This window comes from Rhinopithecus bieti, unplaced genomic scaffold, assembly GCF_001698545.2.
Source record: "Rhinopithecus bieti isolate Rb0 unplaced genomic scaffold, ASM169854v2 scaffold_17971, whole genome shotgun sequence".
NCBI lineage: Eukaryota > Metazoa > Chordata > Mammalia > Primates > Cercopithecidae > Rhinopithecus > Rhinopithecus bieti.
The window spans coordinates 2,776,938-2,792,619 of NW_016809834.1; the positions used below are offsets into that span (position 1 = coordinate 2,776,938).

Here is a 15,682-nt window from a genome sequence, read left to right on the forward strand (position 1 = left end):
CTCACTATGTTGCCCAGGCTGGTATGAGATTTCTGGCCTCAAGCAATTCTCTTGCCTTGGCCTTCCAAAGTGCTGGGGATTACAGGCGTGAGCCACCATGCCTGGTCTTTTTTTAAAAAAGATTTTTTTCAAGATAGACCTTCTTAATTTGTCTCTAGGGTTTGTAAGAATAATTAATCAAATGTAGCTGTGGCAAAACTATTGGATTTACCAATTTCATTCTTTTCATTATAAAATATATTCAAAAAATGAACCTATTATGATGGAATTCAATTTTTGTTAATTTTACATTCTCGTTAAATGTTCTACTTTTTCTTTGCTTTCATAGAGGTAATTTTAATGTCTTCCTGGTTGAAAGCTTAGTTTTAATAATCAGAATTTGCTAAAACTTAAAAGCTGAAGTCTTTTGATTCTCCAATGTTTTAATTAAATTTTGCAACTGATTTTGAACAAAATTAAACCCAAATATAGAGTACTAGTTTGCAAAAAGTTCAATACCATTACAAAACACTTAGATTGGTTCACAAAGTAATTATTAAAAGGCTCATTTAAAAAATCGTATTGATATTTGAGAACAAAGAGAAAGTACATACTGTAATGCTAAAGTTTTTGATTGCTGTATTCAACCTCAGCTTTAATTTTTTTTATCTTGCTCTGTCACCCAGGCTGTAGTGCACTGGTGCGATCTCGGCTCGCTGCAACCTCTGCCTCCCAGGTTCAAGCAAATCTCGTTGCTCAGCCTCCCAAGTAAGTAGGAATACAGGCATGTGTCACCACGCCTGGCTAATGTTTGTATTTTTTTTTGAGGCGGAGTCTCGCTCTGTCGCCCGGACTGGAGTGCAGTGGCCAGATCTCAGCTCACTGCAAGCTCCGCCTCCTGGGTTTCCGCCATTCTCCTGCCTCAGCCTCCCGAGTAGCTGGGACTACAGGCGCCCGCCACCTCGCCCGGCTAGTTTTGTATTTTAGTAGAGACGGGGTTTCACCGTGTTAGCCAGGATGGTCTCGATCTCCTGACCTCGTGATCCGCCCGTCTCGGCCTCCCAAAGTGCTGGGATTACAGGCTTGAGCCACCGCGCCCGGCCATGTTTGTATTTTTAGTAGAGATGGGATTTCACCATGCTGGCTAGAGTGCTCTTGAACTCCCGGCCTCAGGTGATCCTCCTGCCTTGGCTGGAATTATAGACATGACTCACTGCAGCTGGCCCAATATCAACTTTATAACAAAAGTTTTTTTGTTTTGTTTTGTTTTTCTTTTTTTGAGACAGAGTCTGACTCTATCATCCAGGCTGGAGTGCAATGGCGCAATCTCAGCTCACTGCAACCTCCAACCTCCCGGATTCAAGCAATTCTCCTGCTTCAGCCTCCCGATAACAAAAGTTTTGTAGTCAGTTTTTCTGAATGGATAGATAGAGAGATGGATAGATAGATCGGTGGACAGATAAATATAGATATTTATCTTTTATAACTACAATAAAAAGTAGAAATAGAGACAATGTCTCACTATGTTGCTCACGTTGGTTTCAAACTTCTAAGCTGAAGTGATCCTTCTGCCTTGGCCTCCCAAAGTGCCAGGATTACAGGCATGAACCACCATACCCAGACATTAACTACAATTTTTTGATAACTACATATTTCTATTGGTAGAATATAGCAACTTGTTTGTACACAATGATTAATTATGTATGTATTGCAACCAATTTCAAGTACGTTTATACCTCATAAATTTCTTAATTTAGTAACCACCATTTTTTCCTTAGTGCTATGCTTCTTTTAGATAGACACACACACATACATATACATATATTATTAAAGTCAGGTTTATTGAAGTAAAATTTATACCCAGTAAAAATCATCCTTTTTAGGTATACAGTTATATGAGACTTTATAAATATATGTAGTTATGTAATGCCCATCACTTTGAAGATTTGGAATGTTTTCACCACTGCTAAAGAACTTGAATGTTTATTATGTATGTAGCTGTTTTATTCGTAGCAGCTAGAAACTGGATCCAACCCACATGTCCATTAATAGGTAAATGGATAAACAAACTGTAGTGTGACATAGTCATTCAAAGTAACACTATTCAGAAATAAAAAGGAATTATGGATACACATCTCAATATGAATGAATCACAAAAAAATTTTACTGAACAAAAGACCAGACACAAAAGAGTACATATTATAGGATTATACATTGTCTAGATAAGGTGCAGTTGATGAAGTCAACAACTTTAAATTAAATAATTAAATGCAGCCCTCAAAAAGATTACAGAAAAATGTTATGAAAAATATACTAAAACACCATGTTAGAAAAAAACATATTCTTCACAAAAGCACCAGTCACACTATATAAGAGACAGAGGGCTGAGCACGTCACACCTGTAATCTCAGCACTTTGGGAGGCCGAGGTAGGAAATCACTTGAGGTCAGGAGTTCCAGACCAGCCTGGCCAACATAGTGACTCCATCTCTACTAAAAGTATAAAAATTAGCTGGATGTGGTGGCACATGCCTGCAGTCTCAGCTACGATCTTGTATTTAATAATAAAGGCATGTTAATTGCATAAGTGCAAAAGGGCTATACCAGGTCAGGCACAATGGCTCACACCTGTAATCTCAGCACTTTGGGAGGCCGAGGCGAGAGGATCACCTGAGGTCAGGAGTTTGAGACCAGCCTGACCAACATGGCAAAACCCCATCTCTATTAAAAAACACAAAAACTAGCCGGGTGTGGTGGCAGGTGCCTGTAATCCCAGCTACTCAGAAGGCTGCGGCTGTGAGGCTAGAGAATCGCTTGAACTCTAGAGGCAGAGGTTGCAATGAGCCGAGTTCGTGCCACTGCACTCCAACCAGGGCGACTGAGTGAGACTCCGTCATAAAAACAAGGTGGGGGAGGGCTATACCATTGACCCTTGAAAAATGGGAGTTGGTGCATTAACCCCACTTGCAGTTGAAAATCCATGTATAACTCCCCCAAAACTTAACTACTAATAGCCTACTGTTGGCCAGAAGCCTTACTGATAACATAAACAGTTAATTAACACATTTTTTACATGTTATATGTATTATACACTGTATTCTTACGATAAAGTAAGATAGAGAAAAAACGAAGAAAATCATAGGAAAGAGAAAATATGTTTACTATGCATAATATTAAGTAGAAGTCGATCATCATTAAGGTCTTCAGCTTGGTTGTGTTCACATTGAGTAAGGAGTAGGTGGAAGAGGAGGAGTTGGTCTTGCTGTCTCAGAGGTGGCAGAAGTGGAAGAAAATCCACATATAAGTGGACTCGGGAAGTTTAAGCCTATGTTGTTCAATCGCATAATGTAAAAACACATAATTTGTAGCAATAGACACTTTTATTCCTGAGATATTTTTCACATCTGTCATAATTTGCTGATAGGAATGAAATTTTCTAATTTTAAATATTTTTCTAATCTTTCTTACATTCCACTTACACATAATTGTTACCACAGAGTTGTGTCTTACTGTTCCATTGTATTTGTCCAGAATAAAATTTCAAATTAATTTCCCACATAGCTACACCAATGGGGAATAACAATCCTTTGTCACACTCCCTTGTAGGACAGCACATCTCCCCATTGGTGTGCTCCCCATTTTTTTCTTTATTATATTATATTTAAACAAGCCTCTACCTAAGGTGGATGTGCTCCTCCTCTTGCTTTATCTGCTCTTGAATGCCCTGCTCTATGTAGTAACCATTCTCACTATTCTTTTACTTCTTAATAAACTTGTCACTTTCCTCTGTGGACTCGCCCCGAATTCTCTCTTGTGTGAGATCCAAGAACCCTCTCTTGGGATCTGGATCAAGATCTCTTTTCGGTAACACTGTTACTTAACACTGATGAACTTGATTCATTTTTGTCAAGGACAATGTTTTGATGTTCTTGAGAATGACTCAGGAAAATATTACTTGAAGTTATTAAATTCATATTTGATTTATTAATGTTACAAATTCAAAACCTATTTCTTCTCAAGCTTTTAAGTTATGAATCAAATTATTAATTTATAAATCTGACAAATTTTAGCAGTTACTTTTATGAGGCCTTTGATTTATATTTGGTTTCATTTACAATTTTAGTTAAGTGTTTAAATTGTCCATTTGACAAAATTTCCCAAGAATGTATTTGACTTGTAAATCTGGCAAATTAAATATGTATACATATTAATATTGAATCTCAACTTATTTTAGGGGTTAAAATGCCATTTATATAACTAATAACATTACCTTATACCTTTCAACTTGAAATTGCAAGCCTGAATAAATGAGACATTTTATATTGGAATCATAAAAGTAATCTGTAAGATACTAAATATACCAAACTTCTTAAAACATAAAACAGTAAAATATATCAACAACAAACAACTTATTCTCAAACCTACTGCAAAAATATTAATACTATGACTTTTGTCTGCTTCATCATCTTACTATTTCTCTTTTTTTTTTTTTTTTTTGAGATGAAGTCTTGCTCTGCCGCCGGGCTAGAGTGCAGTGGCGTGATCTCAGCTTACTGCAACCTCTGCCTCCTAGGTTCAAACAATTCTCCTGCCTAAGGCTCCCAAGTAGCTGGGACTATAGGTGCGCACCACCATGCAAAGCTAATTTTTGTATTTTTAGCAGAGACAAGGTTTCACCATGTTAGCCAGGATGGTCTCGATCTCTTGACCTCATGATCCGCCCACCTCGGCCTCCCAAAGTGATGGGATTACAGGCTTGAGCCACCGCCCCCAGCCCTTACTATGTATTTCTTATTAGAATTATGCTGTATTTTGTCATGGAAGGACTATAATTTCTGTGTATATTAAAATGGTATTCTAGTGAATATATTTGTCAGAATTTCGTCTATGACTTACATTTATTATAAGATACCACTTACAATACACTGACATCAAGGCTATTGGAAATTGGTGGAGGGAGGTAGACCCCACCTACATTTAATTGCTAGAAGCTACCAATATTTACAAAAATATTCTGAAAATTGCTAACTGGTGAAATTAAGTTTTCTTGCAACACTAACATTGTCTCTTAGCTCCTATCACAGTGTCTGGCACAGCACAGATTTTCAATAAATAGCTGTTGGATAAATCAGTGCTTAAATCAGTCTCTACAGATTACAAGCCTGATAATTTTTCTGCTACTACATACTCTGGGTTCCCCTTTTCTAGTTTCCAATAATTGCCTCATTGCCTCTCCAGCCTCCTCTAACGCTCTTTTTGCTATTTCTCCAGTCTTTATTAACAGCCTCCTCACTGCTTTTCCAGCCTCCTCCAACAGTCTCCTGGCATCCTTCCATTCTCTGTCCACCACCTATCTAAAAGCCATTGCTGTGTATTTTTAAGTTTTTGTTATGACTGAACTCCACACCCAGTAGCATTTTCTGTCTGAGTTTCCTGCTGCAGAAGATCAAACTCTCCTAAAAAGCAGAGATTAAACAACAACTAAAGATTGAGATTCATAGAAGGTAATCAAATCACACAATGGCTATTATTCATCATTCTTTTGATTCCAAATGTATTTAATTTTATGCATTAAAAGTTATTCTGGGAGTCCAGACACTTAACTGGAAGACCAACGAAGTCCACAGCACAAAAATAACTAAGAATTCTTTTTTTTTTTTTTTTTTGAGGCAGAGTTTCGCTCTTGTTGCCCAAGCTGAAGTGCAATGGTGCGATCTCGGCTCACCGCAACCTCCGCCTCCCAGGTTCAAGCAATTCTCCTGCCTCAGCCTCCTGAGTAGTTGGGATTATAGGAATGCACCACCACGCCTGGCTAATTTTGTATTTTTAGTAGAGATCATGTTGAGGCTGGTCTCGAATTCCTGACCTCAGGTGATCCACCCGCCTCGGTCTCCCAAAATGCTGGCATTACAGGCGTGAGCCACCATGCCCAGCCAAAAATGACTAAGAATTCTTGACTTAGGCAATGGTGAAGAGACTGGATGGAAAAAATCAGGGCCAATTAATGACCATGTAGAGCAGAACCAGCCAGGAAACTTGGTCCAGTAGCCTCAGGATTACATATGAGAAAACTAAATGCTTACATTTTAAGTCATTATTTGTTGGAGTATCTTTTCTACAACAGTTTACCTTAAGAAATATACAGGGTGGCCGGGCGCGGTGGCTCAAGCCTGTAATCCCAGCACTTTGGGAGGCCGAGACGGGCGGATCACGAGGTCAGGAGATCGAGACCATCCTGGCTAACATGGTGAAACCCCGTCTCTACTAAAAAATACAAAAAACTAGCCGGGCGAGGTCGTGGGCGCCTGTAGTCCCAGCTACTCGGGAGGCTGAGGCAGGAGAATGGCATAAACCCGGGAGGCAGAGATTGCAGTGAGCTGAGATCCGGCCATTGCCCTCCAGCCTGGGCGACAGAGCGAGACTCCGTCTCAAAAAAAAAAAAAAAAAGAAAAGAAATATACAGGAACCCTCATCAATATAGCAATACCCTGTCTCTACCAAAAAATTGAAAATTAGCTGGGTGTGGTAGCATACATCTGTAGTCCTAGCTAATCAGGAGGCTGAGGCAGGAGGATTGCTTGAGCCCAGAGGTTTGAGGCTGCAGTGAGCTATGATCCCACCACTGCACTCCAGCCTGGGTGACAGAGGGAGAACCTGTCTCTAAAAAATTCTTCTGGGCTCAACTGATCTACCCACCTTAGCCTCATGAGTAGCTGGGACTACAGGTGTGAACCACCACACCTGGCTGATTTTTATATTTCTCATAGAGTCAGGGTTTCACCATATTGACCAGGCTGGTCTCGAACTCCTGGCCTCAAGTGATTCACCCACCTCAGCCTCCCAAAATGTGGGGATTACAGGCATGAGCCATTGTACCTGGCCTAAAAAAAGTTATTTAATTAAAAGAAAAAAAGAAATTTGCTCTCCATTCTTAGATCATCTCAGCATGCTTATTAGGCATCCATATACCTGAAGATACCTACAGTACTGGTAGAAGTTCAGGACCTCTTTATCTGGATGTTCATTTTTTTCCTTTAAAACAAAGGAAAAAAGAGAAGAAAATGTATGATGAGATCTACTATTTGAACAGATAATAAATAGGATATTCTAGAATTAAAGAATGTCATAAATCTTGAAAATCATAGTGTACACCAAAGTTTAAAATAAAATAATCTGCACTTAGACCCATCATAGTGAAAGGAAAAATAGATTATCTTAAAAGTAAACAGGTGCAGTTGCTCACACTTGTAATCTCAGCACTTTGTGAGGCCAAGGTGGATGGATCACCTGAGGTCAGGAGTTCAAGACCAGCCTGACCAAAATGGTGACACCCTGTCTCTACTGAAAATACAAAAAAATTAGCCGGGCATGGTGGTGGGTGCCTGTAATCCTAGCTACTTGGGAGGCTGAGGCAGGAGAATCCCTTGACCCTGGGAGACGAAAGTTGCAATGAGCCAAGGTTGCGCCATTGCACTCCAGTCTGGGCAACAAGAGCGAAACTCCATCTCAAAAGGTTAAAAGATATTCAATGTAGCTGAAAAAATTTTCTCTAAATATTGTTATAGAATAAACTTTAAGATAATCTTTTCCTTAAACTTCTACAATTGTTTATTTCTCCTGCCATTTAATCACATAGATATCAAAATTGCAAATGTATCATTTCTCCCTCTCTCTCTCACACACACACACACACACACATGCATACATTTTTTTAACTATAGAGACAGGATTCCCAGGCTGGTCTCAAATCCCTGGCCTCAAGCAATTCTCCTGCCTCGGTCCCCCAAAGTGTTGGGACTATAGGTGTGAGCCTCAATGCCTGGCCTTATTTTAGACTTAATAGTAAACCTATGTCCTATGTATTTCTTTTTTTTTTTTTTTTTTTTTGCCGGGGTTGTTGGGGTGCGGGGAGAGAGTCTTTGTCACCCAGATTGGAGTGCAGTGGCATGATCATGGTTCACTGCAGCCTCTTACTTCTGGGCTCAAGCAGTCCTCCTGCCTTAGCCTCCTGAGTGGCTAAGACTGCAGGCACACACCATCACACACAGCTAATTTTTAAATTTGTTGTAGAGATGGGATCTCACTATGTTGGCCAGGCTTTCCATATATTTCTTAAGGTAAACTAATGTAGAAAAGATGTATTTTTCTTCAATCACACATATTAATAGAATATTTACAAAAAAAAGAGAGCAAAGCCAAAGAAAATAGAAAGAAAAATAATAAGGATAGAAAATAATGAAAGATGATCAAAGGAGACAATAAAAAATTAAGAAACGGATTTAATTTTTAATGACATTTTAATCATTAACAAAAAAGCAGTTTGGAGATTGCTATTTTTAATATAGCAATTGTGTAACATTTGTAAATATGCAAAATAGTACTACACAGTGTTAGTATATACATATATGGTTAAAAAAACACACAAACATGAATGGGAAAATTGTACATATCAGCTTTAGGCTGGAGAGAGAGGAAGGAAAACGATTTAGGAGAGCTCAAATTCTTTTTGTTTTTTTTTGAGAGAGAGAGTCTCACTCTGTCACCCAGGCTGGAGTGCAGTGGCAATATCTCAGCTCCCTGCAGCCTCTTCCTCCTGGGTTCAAGCCGTTCTTGTGCCTTAGCCTCCTGAGTAGTTGAGATTACATGTGTGTGCCACCATGCCTGACTAATTTTTATATTTTCGATAGAGATGGGGTTTCACCATGTTGGCCAGGCTGGTCTTGAACTCCTGACTTCAAGTGATCTGCCTGTCTCAGTTTCCCAGAATGCTGGGATTACAGGCATGAGCCACCATGCCTGGCAGAAGGCTCAAGTTCTATAATGTTTGATTTCTTAGGAAAAATGGCTGCATGATCATATTGGTTAATTATGTGTACATGGTTAGTTGTTATATTATTCTTGATACTCCTCTACTTGTTCTTATTATTTCATTTTTTAAAAGTTTAAGATGTTTATCTCATGTGACTAAAGGAAAATGTTTGATTTAGAGAGGGTAATAGTGGCTCCTACAGAGACCATAAAGCCACAGTTAATTACACACTAGTTCTAATATTGACATTTGATTTTAGTTACCTCTTTAGCTTCATTCATTACCATACCAAAAGGGTGTGTCTTCAGAGTTTGTATCCTTGGGAACTGCATGGTTGCTAGGTTAACCAATAACAGTCCTAAGATTCACATGCTGTTGTCCTTGACTGTTACTAAGCTAAACAGAGCCAAAGAGAGGTAGAAGAACTCGTACGTTCTGAGAAAATTATTAGCATTTCAATCTAATGCTCAGCTTACATATGGAACACCACATTAATCCCTTGGAAGAGTTCAGAAAGATGCAGAATGTTGTCACTGCTTTCAAATAAATTCCAACTCAAATTTTAGTTTATATACTTCAAATATAACCATAGGGGAGAGTATGAAAATGAGTGGTAAATATAACAGGAATTTAGAAGCAGAAAAACATCTCTGTGGAGTGAGATGGCTGGTGAAATTTCAAGAGGAAAATAGAACTTGAGGTGGTAAATCAAGGGTGAGAACTATTCAGATAAGAAGTTGGCTGGGCACAGTGACTCAGGCCTGTAATCCCAGCACTTTGGGAGGCTGAGGCGGGCAGATCACCAGGTCAAGAGATCAAGACTATCGTGTCCAACATGGTGCAAACCCACCTGTACTAAAAATACAAAAATTAGCTGGGAGTGGTGGCGTGCACCTGTAGTCCCAGCTGAAACAGGAGAATCGCTTGAACCCGGGAGGCCCAGGTTGCAGTGGGCTAAGATCACCTCACTGCACTCCAGCCTGGTGACAGAGTGAGATTCCGTCGCAAAAAAAAAAAAAAATGGTAAGGGTAAAACAAAGTCAGGATTTAGGATGAAGAAGTCTGGCCATGGAACAGACAGTATGAGATTTGAATGCCTCTTGCTTTATTCACTTCTACTAACTCCAAATTATTATTTTAAGTGCGAACAACACTATTTTACACATAGGTAATTTTCCTAAGATGTAGAAGTATGGCATACAGAGAATGATTTAGAGCTAAATTTCCATGAAATGAAAGGTAAGGGAGGGGAAAATCCAATGTGAGGTGAAAATTGTGTTTTGTTCTGGGGAAGGATAAAATTTTTTTTTCTTTTATAGAGACAGGTTCTGGCTTTGTTGTACAGGCTGGTCTTGAACTCCTGGGCTCAAGCAGTCTACCCTCCTCAGCCTCCCAAAGTACTAGGATTACAGGCACGAGCCACCATGCCCAGCCTCAACTAACTCTTTATGTGGACAAGAGTACAAATATATTTATTATTTAACTCTTTATGTGGAAAAAAGTATAAATATATTTATTATTCTACTTGCTTCTGTATTTTATTATTTGAGTGCCAAGGGTTGGGGTTACCAGTTCAGATAACACCTTTCTCTATATTAATCTTAGGAGACATGCTGCCTATCCCTACCACTGGCCCTTGGATGAATAAAGCCTACCTTCTCTAGCTCAGCAGTATTCTCTAATTTCACATCTCAGAGAAAGAGGGAGCAGTATATTCCCAGAGAAAATATTTAGGATTTTTTTCCCCTCCCAGAAGACCCTGGGTTCCTTATGCAAATGTGCCAGTAGTCAGTCTCACATTCCCAGAATCACAGTGAGTGACTGATTCAGTGGAGTCATAGAAGATATTTGCTATATCATCACTACAGGGCAAAGAACCCTGCTTGTCTTGCATTTGCATAAAAAATAGGGCCACTCTAGTGACTCTTCAAGAAATAAATAATAGGCTGGGTGCAGTGACTCATGCCTGTAATCCCAACACTTTGGAAGGCCAAGGTGGGAGGATTGCTGGAGCTCGGGAGTTTGAAACCAGCCTGGGCAACATAGTGAGGCCCTGTCTCTACAAAAAAATTAAAAACTTAGTCGGTGTGGTGGTGCACGCCTGTGGTCTCAGCTACTCAGGAGGCTGAGGTGGGATGATCACTCAAACCCAGGAAGTCGTGGCTGCAGTAGGCTATGATTGTGCCACTGCAGTCCAGCTTGGGCAATAGATTGAGACACTGCCAAAAAAAAAAAAAAGGAAAATAATAATAAGCTTCTTTTAATCAATATTTTAAAATGTCTTACCGTGCTGTTTGTATATATCCATGATACTGCCTTGGCACATAATAGACGAATCAAAACATGTTAGTTCTTTTCCCTTCTCTCTAGTTACCACCATTCCTGGTATTGGTCCCAGTTCTTCTAAGAATATTTTTGATCCAAAAGCCGTTTTATCTTGAATCCTACATAGCGTATTTTCCATTTTTCCATTCAAATAAACCAACAAGAGAACAATCGAGTGAAGAGAAAGGGTGTTTAAACCTAAATCCAAGACTGAGGTACAAGACCAAGAAAAGTGGGACAGAAGATGGAAAAGAGCAAGTGAAGAATCTTGGAAACAATTCAAAGGCACGTTGGATTCTTTGCTTGTAATAAGAAGGAAGTACAAGTTGGTGTTACTGTCTTAATGTCTAACGTTAAAATTCGTTGAATCTGATCTTTATCATATGCCATATTGTTTCATCCTTGGCGATAGTCAGACTTTTTTTATTATGTCAGGAACTCATCTGTATTTTTTTCATCTATATTTATTCTACATAAATCTAGTAAATCAAGATGTAATATAAAAACAATTTTGTTGACAGAAAACTTTAGTTTTAGAAACTTTATTTTTTAAAACAGCTTAAAATTGCCTTCATCATATTACTGATTTAAATATTATGGAAAATGTTAAGCACTCACAAAAGTGTTATAGAAAGACTAGCATAATGAACCCTTATACATGCACCACCCAGATTTTAAAATTACTGGAATTTTGTCATATGGGCTTTAGCTACCCTTATTTTCTTTCTTTTTGTTGCTAAACTATTTTAAAGCCCCTCCAGGACCTCATGGGACTTTATCCTACATACTTGTAATTCTGATTTTTAATTAAATTATTGATTAAGTAGTTAACAGAAAACAGGATATTACAGGAAGCATCTAGTGGGGTGCAGAGTCTAGCAATTAATCTTTTCTCATTTAATCAAAGACAGCAGCAGGGCTCTAGTAAAATCAATTATGTTTAGAAATTGAAATTTTAAAATTCAAAACAAGGAAGCGTTTTAAGTATTCTTACAGCCCTCACTTCTGTTTTCCTTCCTCTTGACATATTCCTCATTAACAACTGGCTATTTCTCATCTCTTTTGTCCCTCAATGTAACCAGGATTTATGTAAATCATACGTCTTAACTCAGCAAGAAATTGGCAGGGTCCTAAGACATAGTTCCAAATAAGTTTTATTTTTACAGTGAAATCCTGGCCCTTCTGTCTGGGAGACCTTTCTAGTCCTTTACATGTCAGCACTACCACTTATGCTAATATTATAATTGTGTGTTTATCAGTATTTTAACATAATTTTCTTAGTTTTGCCTGAAAAGGAGACTAAGAAATAAAATGCCCAATGCTGATGAAGGTGTATATTATGGATATTTTAATGTATTTCTGGTGGGAGTATATATATTTGAACCAAATCCAGTTTGACTATAAGACTTGAGTACCAAGTTTTAATATTTGGTATCTTAAATTTTGTTAACTTGTTTATAACTAAACAGGATAAAAAATTATTAATGTGGAGATGACCTTCCCTCTACCGCAAGAGAGAATGCTGACTTTGTGTGTTTCATTCCAGCGTCCACCTCCTTTCCCCCAGAGAAGACTCATCTTCTGCTAGGCTGTAGTGATGGACTTTTGATATGTAGAATTCAAAATTGGGAAGGGGTGAAGGCAGGGAGAGAAAAACTAAATTGATCTGGGATAACTTTAAAAAAATAACTGATAGAGGGGGATAGAGAGAAAGAAAGTAGCTGAGAAAAGGGGAAAAGGAAATATTGGATTGTGGTTTATAAGTAAGAGGCTCCAGAATAATGTGGGGTTGTAGAGAATTGAAAAGAAGAGGAAAATGTGGGAAATGTTACTGAGGTATATGAATGGAATTTATTCACAATTTTAGAAGAGAGCCAAATAAATTATTTCAAGTCCTTTTAAAAATGTTTTGCCTATGTATACTCAGGCTGGAGTTCAGTGATGTGATCAAAGCTCACTGCAGCTTCCAACTCCTGGGTTCAAGCAATCTTCCTGCCTTAGCCCCCTGCTGATACACATTCTTTGACAACATCCTTTTTTATAGCGGTGGGGAGACGGAGTCTTGCTCTCACTCTCTCACCCAGGCTGGAGTGCAGAGGGGCAATCTTGGCTCACTGTAACCTTCGCCTCCCAGGGTCAGGTGATTCTCCTGCCTCAGCCTCCTGAGTAGCTGGAACTATAGGCGCATGTCACCACGCCCAGCTAATTTTTTGTATTTTAGTAAAGACAGCCTTTCACCGTGTTGCCCAGGCTGGTCTCGAACTCCCAAGCTCAGGCAATCCACCCTCCCCGGCCTCCCAAAGTGTTAGGATTACAGGTGTGAGCCACTGCACCCAGCCGACAACATCTTTTTGATGGCAACATAACATTCTATCCATTGAACGTGCTGCAGTTAATGTACTATTCCTCTATAATTGGATTTATATTATTTCCAATTTTCTGCTATTTAAAAAACACACTGTGATGAATATGCTTATTCTCACAGCTTCTTACGACTTTTTTCAGTAGGATAGATTCACAGAAGTAGAATTATGGTGTGGAAGTTATAAATGTTTTATTTTGTCAAATTATTGTTTGTTTAAATGTATCAATATACATAATCCTACCAAAAAGATATGACAATATCCATCATATGTGCCATCAACATTGACTATTTTGTATCTTAGGATCTTTTTTATGTAATTTAAAAAAAAAATTTTTTTGATATGCTTACCAGATCATACATTGGATAAACTTTCCTATTCTCTTAGGAAAACAGTGACTCATCTTAAATTTACTTTCCATTTACTTCTTGAAAAAATCTTTAACAGATCATCCCTTATGTTTTTCCCAAACTCTCTCTCTTTTCTATCTTCCTTCCTTTCTGCCTATCTTCCTGCTTTACCTTCCTGCTTTATTTCTTTCCTCTCATTTTTTGGTAAAGCTGTTTCATATTAGTTTTGGAATAAATTTAAAAAGAACAAAAACAAGCTCTACCCTGATAATGATAATCTTGAGCACTTTTAGCAATGCAAAGAGGACTCATTGACTCACAAAGTCTCCCTGTCCCATTTCATGTATCTTATTTGTGCCTGGCAGCAATACAAAAATAAGATCCAATCTGTTCTGTACAAAATGCCCTTCAAATATCTGAAGATAGCTGCCTAAGTAGTCTCTTCTCTATGCGAAAGTGTCACAGTGATTTTAACCTTTCCACAAGCAACAGCATTTTTGAATGCTTCACTAACCTGCTCAGGTTTCTCTGGTCACACTCTTAACTTTCTCAAAACAGCAGGATTTCAGCTGTGGCATTATATATCATTCGTACAACTACAACTGAAAATAATTGTCGATTGTGGAGGAAATGCCCTTTAGGAATGGATTCACACAATTACCTAATATTGCTCAGTTTTAGGAAGCAGTTTTTCTCTCCTTAAAGAGAACTATATACTGAATCATGGTTTTCTTTCATAGAGTCGTTGTGAAAATTAATGATATTTAGGCCAGGTGCGGTGGCTCACGCCTGTAATTCCAGCACTTTGGGAGGCTGAGGCAGGCAGATCACCTAACGTCAAGAGTTCAAGACCAGCCTGGCCAACATGGTGAAACCCTGTCTCTACTAAAAATACAAAAAAAAAAAAAAAAAAAAAATTAACTAGGCGCCGCATGCCAAGTAATTCCAGCTACTTGGGAGGCTGAGGCAGGAGAATCGCTTGAACCCAGGAGGCAGAGGTTGCAGTGAGCCGAGACTGTGCCGCTGCTCTCCAGCCTAGGCAACAAGGGTGAAACTCCACCTTGAAAAAATAAAAAAGAAAAAAGAAAGAAAGAAAGAAAGAAAGAAGGAAGGAAGGAAGGAAGGAAGGAAGGAAGGAAGGAAGGAAGGAAGGAAGGAAGGAAGGAAGGAAGGAGAAAGAAAGAAAGAAAAAGTATCTAAAACAGTGGCTGACATAATGTTCAATAAATGTTAATTATATATTAGTAACTAATTTTTTTTTAGAAGTTATCTGAGTATCTGTTTGCCCCTTGGTCTATGGATGTAGACTAAGAAGAATAGAAGGATGGAATTGAAATGAAATAATAAGCAAAAAAAATTAAGAAGTATTGCAATGTCAAACCAGGTGGACCTCTCTGAGGGTAAGAGGTGGGCCTTGTCTTTCTTCCATGAATGGAATCTTGGCTCCCATATTTTTAGAAAAGAAATACTTTTTAAGGGTATATTTCTTAGTTATTATTTCTCTCCTTGATAAATGGAGGCAATATTTTAAAAATCTCAACAGCACCACCGGTGGGAAAAACCAACTGGGATGCTGTTTAACCAAAAGTGGAAAGAGAGGAGACCAAGGGTTGGACATTGTTGTTTTGCCACTGAGGGCCCCGAGCTCTCCTAGGCCTTTTAATCATATCAAGTAGGATATCCTAGAATCGGCCAGCAGCTGGGGCTCTAGAAGTCAGAGATCAGAGCCAGGCAACGCTGTGGTCTCCCAAACCTGAGCCTTTCCTCTTAGCCGCAGCCTCCCACCAAGGGCCAGCCCCGGACATCTTTCCCACCTGACCTGCTCTCCATACAGAATTCCTAAAGGGTTACTGGCCA

General features: G+C 38.8%; 1 pseudogene; it reads left to right on the top strand.

Annotated features, from left to right (window-relative positions):
• LOC108541090 (leucine-rich repeat-containing protein 34-like) overlaps positions 1 to 11,421 on the top strand; it is a 38,976-nt pseudogene extending 27,555 nt beyond the window's left edge.
• The last annotated feature ends 4,261 nt before the right edge of the window (positions 11,422 to 15,682 follow it).